Here is a 16931-nt window from a genome sequence, read left to right as displayed (position 1 = left end):
TTATCTTCCTGGATTTTGAATCTTGCCTTTTCTGGTCTTTACTATCATTCTATGCTTGTGTCCCTGTCATGCCACATGAAGGCTGGAGAGGAATCTGAGGGCTCTGGTTCTGCGCCTGGAGAGGAAAATTAAATGTTATGTCCATTGTAGGCCCTGTTGGTTGCCAGATTTATCTTAGAACATAAGCAGAGGAATCACAAAACTGTGCTCAAAAAAATTCAGGGGGTAAAAACTTTGGGATTTTACAGATCCTACTGTCAAGAAGTTCTCCCTCTATTTAATCTAAATATTTCATGCTGAAAGTAACGTCCTCTTCTCTTATTTTATGTTCAAGAAAGATAGGTAATAGCAGGTCTCTCTCATCCACATGATAATCTTTCATGTGCATCTTTCCTAGAAGTCATGCAATATGTCTCATCAATTAGCTAATATTCTTGATGTAGTTGTTGATACATATGATGACAATAAATATGGTTAATTAAGAAAAATAGTTGGTCCATGCTTCTAGTCACTGGGGTAGGAGAATTCTCATATGCCTATAATGTGATATTGTATGTATTTTTAAGAGGCTTTGTCTGTTTTTTCGAATACAGGTGCTTCCTTAAGTATCTTAGGAGTCCTTAGTAAGATTAGTGAGTAAAATACTTCTGGTCTATAGGGACATTGGCTGGCTGTCTCCTCAGGATGTATTATCCCCTTCCACTTGCCTCACAGTACCCAAAGTTTGATTCAGATACTGTGCAGAGTATGAGCCATTTGTCCTCCCACCTCTATTCTCTGCCCCTTTCCATTGTGCACCCTGCCCTGGAAGGCTGACCAGTATGGGCCACATCAACAGACCTCCTGCACCCTCAGTGCTGTTTAGGTTTGGACAATGGGAAGCCCGAGTAGAAACAGGAGAAGACAAGGATATCAGAGTACTAGTTTCCCTAAGTCCTTCTCAACCTCCTCTGAAGTTGCCTGTGTTCCTAATGGCTCACTGCTCCTTTCAACACACTATCTCCCACAAGATTCTTCTTCCAGGTTCCCTCCCCTCTTCCTTTGGTCCCAGGGTCAGTAATGGCTCTGCTGCTGCTCTCTCCAAGTTCCTGTGCTAGGCCTTATGGTTCTACAACACCCCTTTGTTATTTGGCCTTTTGAATAAAACAAAAACAAAAGCAAAAACAAATACACCTCACTTCAAATTATCCTAATCTAGAGTGTGACTTCTGATTCTTTTGGGGACTCTGACGAATACAGATATCTATAGTTTGTTCATGTAGACCATTGGCTTTGGGAAAATATTTTGTCAAGTTTAATACCCAGGATGGGTCCTGGTTGGCTAAATGAGGACATTTTATTCTTCTTGGCCACAGAAGTTGGTTAAGATGAGGATGTTGGGCACATAACCTAAGCTAGTCCATCTGGGGTAAGTTTTAGAACCCTTGCATTGAACTTCTAGACACAAGTACTTTCTTTTCTAATCAGTGAACCAGGACGTAGGTAGCTAGTCTACAACCACTAGGGCAATCAGCCTCAGAGTGAAGCCAACACGTGAGCAGCAGAAGAGAGGAAAAGAAAGAAACCAACCCTTGATGGAAACTTTGGGTGAATCCTCAAACCTACTTCTCGAACTTTCACAAGCTAATAAATCTTCTTTATGAGTTTTGCCAGTTTCAGTTGGCTTTTCTGCTGCTTGTATCATAATGATTCTGAACTGAAACATGGTCACATATAAACTTGATTTTGATGATTTCTCACAAATTTTTCAGCTGGAAATAGGTATGGGTAGTGAAATAAACCAGGAAGAAGAAATGCACAAATAACTGTCTGTTTTCCTTTCTCAGAGGCTTCTTGGAGTATTTCCAAGGGGCCAATAAAACTGTTCCACTGAGCTCATCCAGCCAGTCTGGAACACTCTTTGTAGGAATCCAATTAAGAAGTTCTTCAATCCACATGATCTCTTCCCACTGCAAACCCATCTACAACCTGATGTCATTACTGGCACAGTTATTTTGTAAACAAAGGGTCAATTCAAAACAGTATTTAGGAAAGTCATTATCCAAAGTGAGGCAGAATGGAGGCGGCCTATGAAATTCATTTTTAAAGTATCCAGAAAATGTTAATACCTTCTGAAAAAGAGATAAATAAGGACAGAGAAAGGATAGATAATTTTAATATAAGACAAAGAAGAAAGGAAAGACTCCAATATGCCGAGACTGCGACACAAACCCAAGGGAAACAGGACAAGAGTAAAAAGTCGAAGCGAATTTATCAGGGGATTCAGAGATGTCTACTTATCAGGAGCCACGTCAGGCATAAAACTATATATCCAAACAGAGCCAAAAGCAGTGACAGAAGTGTTTGGAGTAGTTGCAAAATTGTGAACCAAAAAGAAAAGATAGAATGAAGAGTTGAAAAGAAAGAAAAACATCATTTTCTACCCCTTTACATCATGAAGCATGGGATTATCCTGAGTTAATGGCCCACTGAGGATCCAGATACCCTGGAGATTTGGGTAACCACTTTCTAGTGGGTTTGATAATAATGTAACAGTATAATTGATGATTTGTAGAATTTCATAAGGTATAGTGAGATTGATAAATTATTCATTAGTTTATTCAACAAATGTTTATTGAGTACATTCTATACATCTGTTTTAAATGCTAGGAATATAAGAGTTAACAAACAGACAAAAATATCTGCCTTTGTGGAGCTTACATTCTAGGGGTAGATAGAAAAACTAGATTAGTAAGTAAACACATATACAATGTTGGTGTTAAGTGCTGGAGGAAAAAAATAAAGTGGAAAGAAGGATAGAAATTTTGAAGTAGAGTGGAGGGGATTTAAAAATATAGGGCATCCAAGAAATACTTAGAAGGTGATATTTGATAAAAGACCTGAAAAATGTTAGGGAGTAAGCCCTGTGAGTACTTTTCAGAGTAGAATTTCTCAGCAGAAGGAATGTTACCTGAAAGGGCCCTGGGGCAGCAACTTGCCTAGTCCCCTTCAGGAGCATCAAGGAGTAAGTGCATGTGGCTGCCGGGCAGGGAGTGAAGGGAAGAGTTGTAGTTGAGACTAGAGGGCTAACAGGGTCTTAGGGGCAAATCACATAGGGCCTTATAGATCATAACTGCACTTCAGTCTTCATTCTAAGTAAGATGGACCGCTATTGGGGGATTTTGAGCAAAGGTGTGGAAGTACCTGATTCGTGCTGTAATAAGATTTATCTGGCTGTTATATTGAGATTAGCCTGAAGTTAAGAGGTGATGGTCCAGGTGGTAGCAGTGGAGCTGCTGAATAATGGATTTTAGGTACATTTTTTGTAACCTAGAGAAAACTTCAAGAGTATTACATAGACCTCCCATATACTTTTCAAGCAGACTCATCGATTGTTTACATTTTGCCTCATTTACTTCCTATGAATATTCTTCTTTATCTTTCATCATATTATTTTTTCTGAACCATTTGAGAGTATGTTGGGTACGCCATGCTCTAGTACTATTACATATTTCAGACCTTATTTACTAAGAACAAGGACATTCTATAGATATACTTTAAAGAAGGAATTGACATAATTTGTTAATTGACGGAAGGTGAGAAATGAGAAAAAGAATTAAGTGTGACACCAAGGCTTTAGCTTGAGCAACTAACTGAGTAGGATGGAGTTATCATTAACTAATGTGAGGAAGGCAGAAAGAGGGGCAGGTTTGAAAGGAAAGATGGAAAGATGGCAAATTTCATTTTGGACATATTTTATCTGGGATACGTTTTTTTTTGTTTGTTTTTTGTTTGTTTGTTTGTTTTTGCGGTATGCGGGCCTCTCACGGTTGCGGCCTCTCCCGTTGCGGAGCACAGGCTCCGGACGCGCAGGCTCAGCGGCCATGGCCCACGGGCCCAGCCGCTCCGCGGCATGTGGGATCCTCCCGGACCGGGGCATGAACCCGCATCCCCTGCATCGGCAGGTGGACTCTCAACCACCGCACCACCAGGGAAGCCCTGGGATACGTTTTAAACTTTAGAACCAGTGGATAGCCTAAGTAGACGATTGGGTATTCAAGTCTGGAGTTCAGGAGAGAGGTCTGAGCTAAAGATTTCAGTTCGGGAGTTCATAGTATATACACAATATTTAACACTATGAAATCGAGTAAGATTACCTAGGAATTAGTGCAGCTGGAAAACAGAAAAGCTCCAAAGTTGGAGCTTGTGGTCTTCCAAAGACTAGAGGTTGAGGAGGTGAGAAGGAAGTAGCAGAGAAGACCAAGAAGGGGAATTCCCTGGTGGTCCAGTGTTTAGGACTCTGGGCTTTCCCTGCCAAGGGCCCGGGTTTGATCCCTGGTCAGGGAACTAAGATCCCACAGCTGCACAGTTCCCCCCAAAAGAAAAAAAAAAAAGAATACCAAGAAGCCAAGGAGTAGTCAGAAGAAGCATTAAAGCAAGGGAAGTGTGTGTGTGGTGGGTTCAGAAGGCAAGTGACAAAACACTTTAAAGAGGAGAGAAGGGCTTCCCTGGTGGTGCAGTGGTTGAGAGTCCGCCTGCCGATGCAGGGGACGTGGGTTCGTGCCCCGGTCCGGGAGGATCCCACATGCCGCGGAGCGGCTAGTCCCGTGAGCCATGGCCGCTGAGCCTGCGCGTCCGGAGCCTGTGCTCCGCAACGGGAGAGGCCACAACAGTGAGAGGCCCGCGTACTGCAAAAAAAAAAAAAAAAAAAAAAGAGAGAAAAAATAAAATTTGTCAAGTAGTTCTAATAGGTCGAGATAAGGACAAAGACCACCATTTAATTTAGCACAGGGGTCACTGGTAACCCAGACAAGGTAGGTGCTGTGAGCTTAGAAGCAATGGGAGGAGAAAGATGGCCAACAGTGAGTAAAGCCAGCACTTTCAAGAAGTTGGCTCGAAAATAAGGAAAGAAATGGGCGGTATTTGGTTCTCAGATGGTGATCAAGAGAAATTTTTTTTTTTTTTAGTATGAGGTAAACAGCAGAATGTTCCCATACTGTTGGGAATAAACTAGTAAAGAGAAAAGAAATAAATGATTCTGGGAAGAGAGGAAAATACGGTTGGCAGGAAGGATGGATTGAGTAAATGAGTGGAGGAATTAGCCTTAGCTGGGAGCTTGAAGAGCTCTTTTGTAGCAAAAGCAGACAAGTTTGAATATTACATAAGGCACTGATGCAAACAGTGCAGATGTTAGTGGAAGCTTATGGAAATTTTCTTGATTGATTAAGATGTGCAAGAGAAATAGGAAGAAAAGTTGGCAGTTGAAAATTTAGTTGGGGGAAGGATGTTGGAAGTTTGTGGAACCAGGGAAATGTATGAAATTTGTGCAGGAAAGTGGGAGAGTGTATTGATCAGAGGTGCAGAGTATTCAGGGGCGTTTGATTTAGTGATCATAAATGCAAAGAAGAGCTAGCGTGATTGGATCTTTCTCCACCCGTGCACAACCATGCACTGCGAGTGCATATGCACCAAGTAGGCAGAGTTGAATTTAACAACGTATGTGGTTTAGTCAAGTGAGTAGGAGAAAGTGAGAGGAAAGGTAGTTAAGGATAAAGGCAAGGAGGTGAATTTTAAAGTAAATATGAAATCTAAATCATTTTAAGAGGAATAAATATAAAAGGGGTGGTGGACAATGAAAAACTGGTAGGATCAATAGTCACAGAACTGCCATAGGTGACTGATGTAGGCTATGCGCTATATACACCTAAGGGTACCCCTTCTAAGTGGGTCCCTTTCATATTTGAAATTTGATTTGTATATTTATTACAATAATTATTTGGTGGATGGAACTCTTGTTTTATCAAAAAAAATGGCCTTTTATGACACTTGTTGTTTTCTTTCTAATTTTTCAAGCAATATATGTTCATTTCAGATAACTAGAAATACATAAAAAATAAAGTAAAAAAAATTAACAATCACCCATAATCCCTGCTCCCCACATATAACCATAATTAGAATTTTGATGCATTTCTTCCCAGTGTCTACATATTTTTAAAATTGAAGTACAATTGACCTACAATACTATGTTAGTTCCAGGTACACAACATAGTGATTCAATACTTCTATGCGTTAAAGATGATCACCTTGATATATCTAGTAACCCTATATCCCATACTACGATATTACAATAAAATTGACCATATTCCCCATGCTATACATTTCATCCTTGTGACTCATTTATTTTGTAACTGGAAGTTTGTACCTCTTAATCTCCCTCACTTATTTCATTCATCCCCTAAACTCTCTTTCCTCTGGCAACCACTTATTTGTTCCCTGTATCTATGAGTCTGTTCTGTTTTGTTATGTTTGTTCATTTGTTTTGTTTTTTAGATCCTACATATAAGTGAAACCATACAGTATTTTTCTTTCTTTGTCTGACTTATTTCACTTAGCATAATACCCTCTAGGTCCATTCATGTTGTTGTGAATAGCAGGATTTCATTCTTTTTTATGGCCAGTAATTGTGTATATATATACCACATCTTCTTTATCCATTAAACCATTCACAGACACTTAGGTTGCTTCCATATCTTGGCTCTTGTAAATAATGCTGCAAATATCTTCTCCCATTCAGTAGATGACCTTTTTGTTTTGTTGATAGTTTCCTTCACTGTGCAAAAGCTTTTTAGTTTGATGTAGTCCCATTTTATTTTTGCTTTTGTTTCTCTTGCCTGAGGAGATATATCCCTCCAAATACTGCTAAGGCCGATGTCAAAGAGCTTACTGCTTTTGTTTTCTTCTAGGAGTTTTATGGTTTCAGGTCTTACATTTAAGTCTTTAACCCATTTTGAGTTTATTTTTGTATATGGTGTGAAAAAGTAGTCCAGTTTGATTCTTTGGCATGTAGCTGTCCAGTTTTCCTCAAACCATTTATTGAAGAGTCTTTTCCCAAATTGTATATCCTTGTCTCTTTTGTCATAGATTAATTGACAATATAAGTGTGGGTTTATTTCTGGGCTCTCTATTCTGTCCCATTGACCTATGGTCTGTTTTTGTGCTAGTACCATCCTGTTTTATTACTGTAGCTTTGTAGTATAGTTTGAAATCAGGGAGTGTGATATCTCCAGCTTTGTTCTTCTTTTTCAAGATTGTTTTGGCTATTCTGGATCTCTTGTTGTTTCATACAAATTTTAGGATTATTTGTTCTAGTTCTGTGAAAAATGCCATTGGTATTTTGACAGGGATGGCACTGAATCTGTAGATTGCCTTGGGTAGTATGGTTATTTTAACAATATTAAGTCTTCCAATCCATGAACACAGTATATCTTTCCATCTGTTTTTTTCATCTTCAATTTCTTTTATCAATGTCGTAGAGTTTTCTGAGTACAGGTCTTTTATTTTCTTGGTTAGATTTATTCCTAGGTATTTATTCTTTTTGGTGCAATTGCAAATGGGATTGTTTTCTTAATTTCTCTTTCTAATAGTTCATTGTTAGTGTATAGAAAAACAACAGATTTCTGTTGATTAATTTTGTATCTGCAACTTTACTGAACTCATTGATGGGTTCTAACAGTTTTTTTGGTGGTGTCTTTAGGATTTTCTATATATAGTATCATTGAAATGGAGCAGGGCCCTAGCGGTCTATTACCCCACGTCCTCAGCCTGCCTTTTGTCTGTGGAAAAACTTTAGCCAAAGAATAAGTTTAATCAGAGAAATGAGAAAATACAGAAACAAAGGAAAACAGTCAAAGGAGACCAAATAATAATAATTTAGTCATTAAGCATAGTCAAGGACCTTTAGTTCCTTCTCAAGGGCTATAGATAATATTCTGAGCCGTATCCTGTGAGCTGTCTTATAAATACTGAAACCCCCGCCAGGTGGAAGAAGTTAACTACATGATGACCAGACTGTAGCCATGACGTAAGCTGTCACAGTTCCAAGAACTGGCCTCAAGGAAATGAGAACAAACCGACCCTGGAACTGAAGAGTAACTGTACTTAAAACAATCAAGATGACGCTGATCAGACCACCTCATGATTAATTTCAAGATGACTGTCAGAGCTGACTGTGCTGCTTCTGCACGTAGCCCCCTCCCTCCACCTACAAAAGCTCTTGCCCACTGATTGTCATTCAGGGGGAGTCAGCCTTTGGGCAGGTGTCTGCCCTCCCCCCACCGTTGTCGGCGTGCAGAATAAAGCAAACTTTCCTTTCCACCAACCCTGCCTCTTTATTGGCTTTTGAGCATCGAGCAGCCAGACACCACTTTCGGTTACATCATGTCATCTGCAAAGAGTGACAGTTTTACTTCTTCAGAAATGGTCTATTATAATAGTCTCCAAAAGAAGGAGTTGAAGCATCTTGAGGAAGGCTCCCTCTCTAATACAAAGGCAACATAAAGCTGGCAGTGGTTTATCAATGGCTATAAGGTTCTATTCAGCTGAGGGATTATTGGAATTGAAGCAAAAGAATAAGTGGGCTGGAAACAAAAGAGGAGGTGAAGAGTGGAGCGTTAACGACTGAGATTATCAGTATCAAATAATTGTTACTATTAATAATGACAAGACCAAGACCATGATCATGGGAGTGGATGGTTAAAGTAGGGGAGAGACAATAGTGGTCTAAGGACAGCTCCTGAGGGAACCATAGGGAGAAAGTGACAAGAAGACTACACTGGGTAGTCAATGATGTCATCTTAAAATTCATCGGCAATGCTAGTTTTGTGTGTGTTCTTTTAAAAAATAGTCTTAAAATCCTAACATGTAAAATTCTAAAATAATATCAATATGAGAGTTAAAATAGATTAAAAAGACCTAATGTTTTAAACTGGAGTTACTATGAGTTTTAATTTGAATACATGCTTGCTTTTCTTCCCAAGTCTGTGTTTGTACTGTATACCGTTCATTGGCAAACAATCTTCACTAACAATCCGTGCTATGCTCTCTCTCCCTGTATCTCAGGGGCTGGAAGTCTGAGGATTACCTTTCCCAGGCTCTTTCCTGGGGGTGGGGTGGGGTAGGGTGGATGAAATGTGCATTCTGCCAATGCTCTCACATGAGATTTGGAAGGCAAATGGGACATAGAGAAATTGTCCCTCCAGCAGCAATGACAGTAGTTCTACAGGGGCTGATAACCAAGCTCCATCACCAGGAGTCAGCGCAGAGGCGGCTGTGATGCTGCTCACCATTTGCGGCAGCATCTTGACCTCTAGGTGGCAGCAGTGAGTTGCTGAGTTCTGAACTGCACCTGCAATGGCAGGTGCAATGACAGCTAAAAGCAGCCATACTAACGGTCACCTCTCTAGCCTTATCAAAAACTTTGAACACCTAAATCCTTGTTTCACATCCTCAAGTTGTCTTGATTTTTCTTTAATGAATCCTAGATGACACAATATTTCATGCCATGCCTGGGTCCAGACCTTCAAAGATGAGAATCTCAAGTTGGTTAGTTGACCTGCCTAGGTTCACATACAGTGATGATATGATTCCAATGCAAAATAGAATTCCAAAGAGTATTGGAAAGTAACGGAGAAGAAATTAACCCCTGAAATTAAGGGCCTACTGAAGACAAGAATTTCGGAGACCAATTTGGCTATTGCTGTGGAATCTTACAGTAGGAAAGAGAACTAGAAGAACTATGATGTGTGTCAGCTACTTCTGACAATGAAGACCATAAAGAAAAGAAAATGACAAGTTCAGAAACTTTACCATCTTGGATCAAGGCATGGTCAGAGACCCAGCCAGCTTCTAGGACTCTTACCCTTGCAGCTACAATGTTGACAGAGCCAAAAACCAGACCTAAGGTGTATTGTTGCAGGTTGCACATTTATAATGTAAGATGAATTCAGAGCCTTGCTGAACCTCTCATGTGAAAGTCATGGCCCTTATTGAGAATTGCAAAAGGGGCATTTTGGAGGATTTCGTTGAATCCTAGTTCTTTGGACCCCAAATCCTCCTGAGCTTTCCTGACCAGGAGAGGTAAGCCCCTCCTTCCCTGTCTGTCTTTCCTCTCTGGTTAGCAGACTGTGAGAACTCCAGCAGAGGCAATTACCAAGTAAGGGGCTGCCTAACCCAACCAGACCATTACTGACTGCGTCCAGACCATGACGATACAAAGCCCCTTTACCTTGGAAACATAAGAGCCATTTTGTTTAGTTTCCCTGCCCTGTGCATAGAGGTTTGTTTTGAAGGGACTTAAGACTAATGGAGAGAGGTGGAAGAAGAGACGTGCTTGTTGAATTGCACGTGGGCTCATCCCCATAAAGATGCACCTCTGTAAGACTCTGGGCTGCTGCTTTTGACGAATCAACAACATATTTTTAAATGTGGTAAATCTCTGCCATGGTGTTAACACAATTACATAAAAGAGAAAGGATAGACATATAACGGATTATTTGCTGATTTCATATGGGCACTGTGACTTATTTTACAAATACATAGAACACAATGATGCAGCCATTGGGGTAACGCTGAACTAAAATCAACGGGCATTTTTTGTTGTTCTCTGCCACTTCCTATTAACTCAGGGAGGAGGTATTGGGGGCCCAGATGCCATGATGTATAGGAATAGGATTCTGTGTAAACTCAGAGGGTATGAAGAGTAGACAGATGAGGAGAACAGACCTTGGGCTCCGTGGAGGAGGAAATCAGGTTGCTCCCCAGACCGCTGTCTCTCAACCTGTGATGGCCCCCTGGTTAAATTTTGCTGCTCTCAGAAACTGGTGCTCTAGCGCAATCAGCCTGTTGCAAAGTAGAGTCGGTAGTCCCTTTATGTGCCAACTTCAGAAACATCGAGAATAATAGTAATAATAACTATAATAATGATGCTAATTATATTGTGTTTCCTGACCACATGCCAGGCTCTGAAGGATGAAGTACTTGCTCATTTAGTCCCCAAAACAGCCCTATGAGTGAGATATGCTGTTATCAACCTGATTACAGGTTTGTGAAATCTGAACTTGTGAGAGGTTAAATAACTAGCTAAGAATCACACACATAGTTAATGATGGAGCTGAGACTCAAGCATAGCCCTTTCTCGCTTCAAAACCCAAGACTTTAAGCACTATACTATTTTGACTTCCTTCTGCCACCCATGACCTTATGTCCCATACACTTTATCTATTAAACATCCCTCAAATCCATGCACTTTCCCATCACCATCACTCTAATAATTAGGTCTATGATCTTTCTAAAAGATTACTGTAGCAACTTCCTAACTGGTCTACCTTTACCCATTTTGGCCCTACTTCTAATCTGTTTTCCACATTGTAGCCGAAGGGAAATTTTCAAGACATAAATGTAATCATACTGCACCACTTACTGAGAACACTGTAAAGGCTTTATGTAAAGACCCGTCTCTTCGGGCTGGTTTTTAAGACCTGCACAATCTACCCTTCCCTTCATTTGGGGTCTCAAGGGGCCCATTTCCTGGTGTAGCTCCTGTCCCCTCCCTTGCTTTCTCTTCTGCAGCCACATTGGTCTTCACTTCCTCAAATGCACCATCTACTTTTCCTCCATTGATCCTTTGCACACTGCGCTCCCTGTCTGGAGCGCTGTTCCAGACCCCAGCCTACCTGTCTTTCTCCTAGTTAATGTTGCCTTTCCTGCAGATCACAGTTCAAAGGTCACTTCCTTAGCAAAGCCTTCCTGATCTCTAAACTAAATTAATTCCTTTCACTGAAGGCTCTCATTTTTTTTTTCCTTCTCTTGGAGGCTGAGGTTTTATAATAATTTGTGTGGCTCTTTGATGAGTGTCTCTCTTCCTGATTATACTGGAAGCTCTGTGAAGGCAGGAACCAGGTCCACTTTTACTTACCACTGTGGCTCCCATGGTTAGGACAATATTCAGTATATGGTAGGTGTTCAAACGATAGTTGTTGAATAAATGAAGCTACAACACACTTCCCGGGGGTTTATGGAGAAAGAAAAAGAAAAAAAAAGACAAGCCTGTTCCAAAAGTCGATGATGCGCGTAGTCCTGTGGAGGATAAAATTGAGCTGAGAGTGGACATTCAGTTCATCAGGCAACCGGGGCCAGCCAGGCAGCCCTAGGCTTCTGCCTGTCTGTGCCTGGGAGAAGAGCAGCTAAACCTAATGAGGAAGTTTCAGTCGGTGGGTTGAGTTGCTTAGATGAAAGCACGGGCAGAGGGGAAGAACTCAGTCAGATCCTCTCCTCCTGAGTGGCAGGCCTGCAGCTTGGATCTCAGTCTGGTCCCACCCAGGCAGAGGGAGCTAACTGGCACCACTAGGCTCTGGCCGGTTATCTCCACAAGGAGCTCTGGGCATCCACGGTGAGTGTCACCCTGAGGCAGAGGCAGGATATGTTGAGGGTGATCCCCAACATCCCCTCTCCAGGCAGGACTCCCTGGTGCAACCAGTGCTGTACTTAGAGATTCATTCTTTGGTCTCTGAGATATGTAAACACAAGGAAAGGTAACACATCAGGTGAGTTTACCAGATCCATGTCAGATATTATTTTGATGGAATCCAAAAGGGAGAGAATTTGAAGGAAATGCAAAACTAATCAGTGGAGTGTTGGCAGCAAGTGAGGAGGGAAAGGCAGGAGGCAAAGAAAAACTTCATCCACTTTAAAGCCCCATCCTTCCATTCTGCAGATGTAGAGAATAGGAAAAACAATTTTCAGATAGAAAATTCGAGAAGGTAATAATTATTTTTAAGATTCTTGCAACATATAGCTTCGATTATTTGAGTTGCCACAATCCTGTTGGACTTGGGCTTCGTTGTTGGTGAAGAGAGACTATGTTTGACTTTGCTTGGAAACCATAAAACCACAAGATAAATTCTTCCTAAGGCTACTAGGCAACCCCAGACTCTCCTCTACACCATGAGAAGGACTTGTGATGAAAGCCTCAGGGAGAGCGTGAGGGAAGAACCTGAAGGTAGTTCTCCAGGGTCATCTTAACGAATAACCAAGAATAAATACGATTCAGATGTCAGGTGTCTTCTCGGGAAATTCAAGCCTTACAAACCCATGAACAAAAATCTATAGTCTGACCAGTCTCTCTAAAATTATATGCTACTGATTTGACAGCCAAAAGGTCAGCCGTTAGGATCTTTTTGAAAGTTGATTTGAAAGGAGCCAGAGGAATGTCCTCATTGAACCGCACCACTTCCTTCCCGGGACCATCAGGGAACCTCCCCAGCCTTTCAAGATAGGTTCTGCTCAGGAAGGTCAGCAGGGCAGTGGAAACCCCAGGCAAAGTTAGCAAGCCAGGGCAGCGAATCCCCTTCCCAGCGCTCTCGGCCATTTCTCTCCTCCTCGACCTCCGGGAGGTGGACTCCGTGGAAAGGCTCCCGGAGAGGGAGGCTCACGGAAAGGCTTTGCAGCTGCGGAGAGACGCCGGAGGCCGTGCTTCTCCGGGAGGTAGGGAAGCGGGTGAGAGAGGCTCGGGCGCCCGCCCCTGGCTCTGCCAGGGACCAGCGCATCCTGGAGCCGGGCGCCGGGCGCGGGGAGGGGCGTGGCGGCGCACGGGTCGCGCCGGGAACCTGCCTGGGGGCTGAACCCGCCTAGCCAACCTTCCCGAAGGGAGCTTTAGTGCGGGGGCGGGGGAGTGGGAGGAGGCCTGAACCCCCAGGGTGCACCCGGAAGGAGGACCGCTTGCAGAGGGAGGGCAGAGCCGCCGAGCAGCTGGGCGCAGGAGTGAGTGAGTGAGTGTGCGAGCGGGCCCGGGAGCGCGGCCGCGGATCCGCCGCCGGCGGGGAGCCGGCCCGGCGTGTTGTACTCGGTCACCAGGGCCGCCCGGCGCCCCGCTGCCCTGCAGCCGCGCCCCGGCTCCCGCCACCGCGGCCGGCCCAGAGCGCGCACCGGCACCGCCGCTGCGCTCGCTGCGCCACCTGGAACCAGAACAAGCCCGAGAGAGAGAGAAGGTAAAGGGAAGGAGAGAGGGAGAGAGGAAGGAGAGAGAGAGAGAGGAAGGAGAGAGAGAATATGGGTGCAAGCAGCACAAATTGCAGACAAATTGTAAGCAAGTTTGTATGTGCGTGCTCGGGGTCGTGCGTGTTTAATGGGAGGGAGAGGATGGTGATGGTGGCGGTGGTGTGTGTACGTGTGTGATACTCAAGGATGAGGAGAGACGGAGGTGGGGAGCGTTCTCCTTGCATCTCATGCGTAGATACCCCTATTAATATCCCCCCTCTGAGTTGTCACTTCCGCTTGTGGCACTTCTTCTGGGGTCCAGTGATGCAGAAGAAAAAGGCAGCCACCCTCTTATTGCGATGGTCGAGACAGTTGCTACTATCAGATGGGAGATGTAGGGCGCTGAACAAATTCCAGGAGCCTCCCTTCCTCCACTGCCGACTATTTTAGGAAGGGCTGGGGGAGGGGAAATGGGTAGCACGGCCCGGGGCTTGAGGAACAGCGGAGGCCGGGGCTTCAGACTCTACTCCAGCTGTCGCCCTGCGATTTCTGGCAGGCGGACCCTACGCTAGAGGGCAAGATAACTTTCATCTCCTCTCCAGAAAGATACGTTTCAGACAGATTTTGCATCACTGCCGGAGGGAGTTCTGTGAAATGGTGGTTCACAGAGCGGCAGGTGTATGGCAAAGGGCAGGAAAATATGCAAAATAAAGCAGCTATTAGCCATCAAGGAAAGAAAGCCGGCTGGGAAACGGGGTTCAGCGGGCTGCCTCGGATAACAGAGCTTGGAGGCTGCAAGTTCAGGCCCTCTTCCACAAATAGAGTCAGGTTCAACCCTGGGGAGAAAAAGACACCAGCTGTGAAACCGGTCTTAGCATCCCAGAATGTCCATTTCAGAGCTTCTCAGTTTGGGGTAGAAAACCTGTATGCATCTGAAAATTTTCTGTAAATGTTAAGAGAGTTCAAAATGAATGTTTTTTTTTTTTTTCTCTCTCTCTTCTTTAATGGGTATCTATTTTTGTCTTCATCTGAGAGCTGTTTTTCCAAAGAAAGCGTTTGTATTCAGGAGCTAGACTTGTGTATGAGAAATATAATAATTTTCAATTAAGCAAAGATTATTAATATGACCCACACCTGCGTAAAATGCTGATTTAGCCATGAGTCATGAGGATTGTTCTTTGAGAGGCTTGCTGTTCTCCATGATGAAAAAGATTAATAGGATGGATAAAAAGTTCCTGACATCACCAGAACAGTGTAATAAAAAACACATCTGTTTTTTTCTTGCATTTTTGAGTCTGTTTATTACTTTCTGGCAATTTTAGAACAAATTTGCCAGATCAACACTAACTTAATATATTTCAGGCTGAAGATAAAGACACATCTTCAGACTGACTCAGATAATAATATTGCTCAGTTATTACATTATAGCCTCACTTTTGTCTGTCTTAACTAATATTTGCTCAGTTATTACATTATAGCCTCACTTTTATCTGTCTTAACTAATATTTGCTCAGTTATTACATTATAGCCTCACTTTTATCTGTCTTAACTAATGATTTTTTCACAAACTGGTTTATTTCTGTCCTCGTCCCCCACGTAAGAATTTTTTTCCACTTGATTCTTCTGTGCAAAGGAGTAAAGATTGAGAAAAGGTAGTTTATCATTGAAAAATGTTCAAGAATTGCTTGTGCTAAGTGGGGAGGGTGCTACAGTAGGACCTGCTCTCTGATAATTATGCAGCCCACACAGCTACTTGGAGATGAAGGGAGGTGTCACTGAAACCGGATGTAAGAAACCCATGACTGGGCAAGGTTGGTAGCAATTTCTCCCCAGGGCAGATGGCACCAGCGCTAGATACAGCAATCACACCCTGTGGTCTGAAGACAGGCGTGCAGGACCCAAGCCTCCCCTTTGAGGAAGTCTGCATATCTCCTTTTCTGAAATGTGTTAAATGTGTCCTTCCTTGTGGTCTAAACCAGTGAGAACTCATGTTTGGCACGAAGTGCAATATAGACTCTAGTAAAGCATGGGAGGAAGGTAGCAGGTATCTTTGGGCAAGATTTATACTCCAGGCTTACAAAAAAATGTTCAATCATGACATAGTATCTGTCATGCTGATCAGCTCTGCACTTCATCTTTTGAGTACTTCTACATATTTTTGTTCTTCCAGGGAAAGGACCATATTTTATTTGTTACCCTGTAAAATTCATGAGTGAATAATTAGCAGCACTGTTCACTGATAGCCGGTACACAGGCATCAGTAATATTTTTGTATTAACTGCAGGATGTCCCTCTTCCTCCCCACCATTTAGCCATCTTAGCATTCATTAATTAGTACCATTACTAAAGGATGAATAGAGAAAAACAATAATTAAATGTAAAATTAGACACTTACGTGACTTGCTCCAGCAAAGGACTTAGATAGAAGGGGGGTTGAGATGTATTCAGTAGCTTTTTTCTTTTTTTTTTTTTTGCGGTACGCGGGCCTCTCACTGTTGTGGCGTCTCCCGCTGTGGAGCACAGGCTCTGGACGCGCAGGCTCAGGGGCCATGGCTCACGGGCCCAGCCGCTCCGCGGCATGTGGGATCTTCCCGGACAGGGGCACGAACCCGTGTCCCCTGCATCGGCAGGCGGACTCTCAACCACTGCGCCACCAGGGAAGCCCCCAGTATTCCTTTTTAATAGAACAAATAGGAAACTGCTTTAGCAGCCAGTTGTCCATTCTGCTTAGAGACTGGAAAAGTCAAGTTGTGATGATTCATTCCCGTGCTTTTCACAGGTGTTGGTGTTAAGAAGAGTACATTGTTCAGATAGGAGAATCCCAGATAGCAGATACTCTAAGTTCCCTCTGCATCCCGCATGATAAGCAGATGGTAGTGGTTGGGTGTTCTCTTTGCTCCCACGGTACCTTGGATTTCTCCATTACCATACGCAACCTACTTTATTGTAATATTGTTTGTATCATCCCCTGCTCTGGTACATAAACTGTAAGAGGGGCTTATCTGTCTTGTTCACTGCTATTTACTCAGTACCGGTGTCCTTTACACGTGGTTTCTCAATACATTTGCTGTATGACATAATAAATACAGGAATCTTACCTCTCTGCTAGGTGTGGTGGATATGATTAGCTGCTGTATAAT

General features: G+C 42.9%; 1 protein-coding gene across 13 annotated transcripts in view; it reads left to right on the top strand.

Moving 5' to 3' along the window:
* The first annotated feature begins 13099 nt into the window (after positions 1-13099).
* The window catches only part of SYNE1 (spectrin repeat containing nuclear envelope protein 1), a 453644-nt gene continuing 449812 nt past the window's right edge, over positions 13100-16931 (top strand). For 10 of the 13 annotated variants that reach the window (XM_029223419.1, XM_029223418.1, XM_029223413.1 and 7 more), the window contains exon 1: positions 13595-13802. The gene's annotated coding sequence lies outside the window, so the exon portion shown is untranslated. The other 3 variants (XM_029223408.1, XM_029223410.1, XM_029223409.1) reach the window with 3 other exon arrangements.

The sequence above is a fragment of the Monodon monoceros genome, unplaced genomic scaffold (genome assembly GCF_005190385.1).
Source record: "Monodon monoceros isolate NGI ecotype Baffin Bay Population unplaced genomic scaffold, NGI_Narwhal_1 Super_Scaffold_15, whole genome shotgun sequence".
Lineage (NCBI taxonomy): Eukaryota > Metazoa > Chordata > Mammalia > Artiodactyla > Monodontidae > Monodon > Monodon monoceros.
The sequence above is the reverse complement of the archived record's forward strand: the minus strand, read 5'-3'. Positions and strand labels throughout refer to the sequence as shown.